Raw genomic sequence first — 3465 nt, 5'->3', positions numbered from 1 at the left:
AATCGTGATTATGATTTTTTCCACCATCGAGCAGCTCTAGTGCAACGGGTACACTACAGAGAGAAAAACAGGGCCTTCAAATGCAACAAACTACCTGAGTCAGAGTCCTGCAGGGAAATTAAAAGCTTATAGTCATACCCTGACTTCACATCAGACACCGACGGCTCATTGGAGTCTATTTTAGTCGGTGTCAGTCACTCAATCACACCACTTCAGTGCCTGATTTAAGATTGGAAAGACCACACGAGACTACACAGGGTATAGTTAACACAGTTATTACTCAGTGTCAGCACCTCCATGTTGAAATGCTACATGTAGGGTGGAAACAGGTAACACATGAATTATAGTTGTCATCAACACACACAGCTCAGCGTTGCTCCGTTGCTGCTGCCTATTAAAGGATATAGAGGCTTATGGTATATGGCCGGTGCTGCTGGGGGAATCAAGCTGCTCAGCAACACGTAACTCTCTCTGACGCGCTCTGTGCTGACGGACGCACAACCAACACACAAGGAGGCATGTGCTCACACGTTTGCATGCAGGAGCGAACATAAAAGAAAATGTTTTGTTTGAAGGTTTTTGGAGACGCTGGAACAGAAACCACAAGACGTTTCCATGAGTTCCTCCGTCGGCCACTGCCTCAGGTTGTACGGCTCCAGCCTTTCTGTCTTCTTCATCACACATATTAGCTGTAGGTCACTCCTGCGGATATTTATAGAGTTTTCTCTTTTATGCAACCCACAGAACCAGACAGAGCTACTCTTAGTCACAGTGAGGCAAAGAAAGGAGAGAGGGACGGCGCTGGGGAGGAAAGTGAGCCAGAGAGACAAGATGACATGAGGAGGAAGGGGCAATGACAGAAATAGTGACTGAAGCTGCAGGATGGGGAGAGTTTAATGGAGGTACTGAAAGAAAGAAACAGCACTAAGAAAAACATAAAGTAAAGCCTAAGGAAGCCCGACATAAAAAGGGACGGAAACACTTCAAACTTGCATAATATTTCCCTGAACTATACGACATCTTGACAAATCTCAACACAGTTTTTCTCATTATATATTTGTACGAAAAGAGAGAAAACTGATAAACTAACAGCAGCTCTGTACTTCATAACACTAATAAAGACAAATGTGTTACAAGAGCTGCTGGACGTAGGAGCCTTGAGCTGTGTGCAGTGCAGCTCTCTGACCAATGACACACGAGAGTCGAGCCCAGGGGCTTACAGAAAGAAGTGAGAGACGACACAGGAGGACTACATCCCCTTTTCAGATTCACACATCGGGTAGGTTCTGATCCATTTTCCACGCAGAAACAAAACTCCTGACACGAGGTGTTCAGCACCGTGAAACGTCTTTAGGGTCAGCTCGTTGTGTCTGTGTCGGACATTAAAATCCATGGCAATCAACCCCGCAATAGTCTGTGATCCAACCTATGAAGAATATTCAGCGTGTCACATGATATTGGCAAAATCCTGCGAGCTACAATTATGCTTAGTCTGTGTTTTGTTCATGTCAGCACATTTCCAGCATGTGTGTGACAGACTTGTGTTAAATGACGCAGGAAGCCACTTTTAAAGGGGGGAAGACGCTAATTTTCAGGATACACTTTGATTATAATAACATGTAGACCACGAGGTGCAGCACGAGAGAGAGAGAGAGAGAGAGAGACAACAGCTGTTAATGCCATGCAGACTTAGAGCCAGGAGATGCTTTGAGGTAGATGTTGTCGACTCCCACTGAGCCTCGGTGGTTACAACGGACATCCAGTGAAAAAAAAAAAATAAACACTTCAGCTCTGGCCTCAATCCATTTCATGAGCTACGTAACCTATTCAGGCTCCGAGGGACGAAGCAACATTTCAGAGTATTAGGATTAACGTAAAAACGGGCTACCTGTCAACGCCGGTTATTTTCAGAAAGCTTCAAAACGCACAGCGCTGTCTTTTCTCAGCCGCAACACGACCACTGGTGACGTACGCTGAATGTCCTGAGCCTTTTAAACGTCTCATTCATTTCTATGCACCTTGGCACTGCATTTAAATATATATAAATATATAAATATATATCTCTTTGGCTCTTCTGTGGAGGCTTTCGACTGACAGGCGATGGGGGGGGTGCGTGTGTTTGCATGTTGCCTCTGCAGTCTGGTTGCATTCCCTTTATTCATTCCTTTGCCGTGTCCGTGCTGTAAACAACCTTACATTAACCTTCTCCCCCTCCGGTATGAACTCACAGTCTGACCTGGTAGTGAATGTCTTCTTTATGCGGCCGATGCTCTGAGATAACATAAGATATGGCATAAGAAGGAAATGTGCTGGCGGCAGCTCCGTGTTGTGAAATCCAAGAGACAGTTTGAACATGTAGATTCTCCAAACTCGTAAAGGTAACTGTAGAACATAACTATACCACGAAAGGGTGTGTGCTCTGTTAGGTACGGACCCATATCTGAATAAACGGCGTGTCAACTAAAGTGGACCGGGGTAGTGTATCAATTCATCTTTCACAGGGACGTCAGGTGGACGATCAGTCAGGACTGCGTGGAGCAAACGTCTTTACCGCCCCTCAGACTTAACACCGAAGCCAGGTGACTGTAATCTATCGACAGACTACAGCTTAGATACAGAATCACCGCTCTGGGTCTTTAGCTGTCTTGGCCCCACATATCTACAGACTGCATAATCCACACTAACCCTGAACACTCGGCCCCCCAAAATCAAATGCTGCTGTCTAATTTGACAAAGCCGGTAGGTGACGAGCCCGTCGTTAACAATACAGAGACGTGGAGTGAGACAAAACAGATTCTCAAAGCAACACGAAACAAACAAGTAGCTCAAATTATTCTGCGCAGGAACATTAGTCAAAAACTGCAGTGTTATTTAACATGTCAAAGGGAACTGCTTCAACAAGAAGAAATGGTAGTTAAACACCAAAAAGATGACGTCAGACGTAGCACACAGTGTATAGGAAAGTGAGAAGGCTGACAACCTTGACATAACTTTAGTAGAAGCATTTACTGAGCTTACTTTAGCTACAGATGTTCACAAAATGTGTATTTCCTTATAATCAGGCTGTTTTTGTACGAGCATTGACCGTTGACTTAAAACCAAATCAACACTGATGTGCAGACGACGTGTAATCGAACTAGTCTTAAAGCATTAAAATGATCAATTAATGTGCTAACCGCTGCTTCAAAGGACTCTTCTCTGTTTTATAAACTATACTGCTGCCATCTTTTACAACAATTACATACTAACAGAAACAGACAGATCTGCAATTTCCCAGCTTGGGATCAATAAAGTATATCTAATAAAGTATATCTATCTATAGTGAAGGAATAAATGAGTGCTGCTCGCTCACTGCTCTGCTCTTTTGTTATCCTTTACTGTCATGGTTATTAGAAGCAAGCTGAGTAAAGCACGAGTTAAGTGTGTATTATAACAAGACAGCGAGGGTGAATCTTAGTGCGTGTG

General features: G+C 43.9%; 2 protein-coding genes across 3 annotated transcripts in view; one reads left to right on the top strand and one right to left on the bottom strand.

Moving 5' to 3' along the window:
* Window positions 1–3465, bottom strand: part of pip4k2aa (phosphatidylinositol-5-phosphate 4-kinase, type II, alpha a) — a 28077-nt gene that overhangs the window by 23040 nt on the left and 1572 nt on the right. The window lies entirely within an intron of this gene.
* armc3 (armadillo repeat containing 3) overlaps window positions 925–3465 on the top strand; it is a 12926-nt gene continuing 10385 nt past the window's right edge. Inside the window, exon 1 of the mRNA XM_035653981.1 lies at window positions 925–1279. The gene's annotated coding sequence lies outside the window, so the exon portion shown is untranslated. The remainder of the gene's footprint in view (window positions 1280–3465) is intronic.

The sequence above is a fragment of the Morone saxatilis genome, unplaced genomic scaffold (genome assembly GCF_004916995.1).
Source record: "Morone saxatilis isolate NCDOM2014 unplaced genomic scaffold, NCSU_SB_2.0 Contig0, whole genome shotgun sequence".
Classification (NCBI taxonomy): Eukaryota; Metazoa; Chordata; class Actinopteri; family Moronidae; genus Morone; species Morone saxatilis.
Note: the sequence above shows the minus strand (reverse complement) of the source record. Positions and strands in the feature narration are given on the sequence as shown.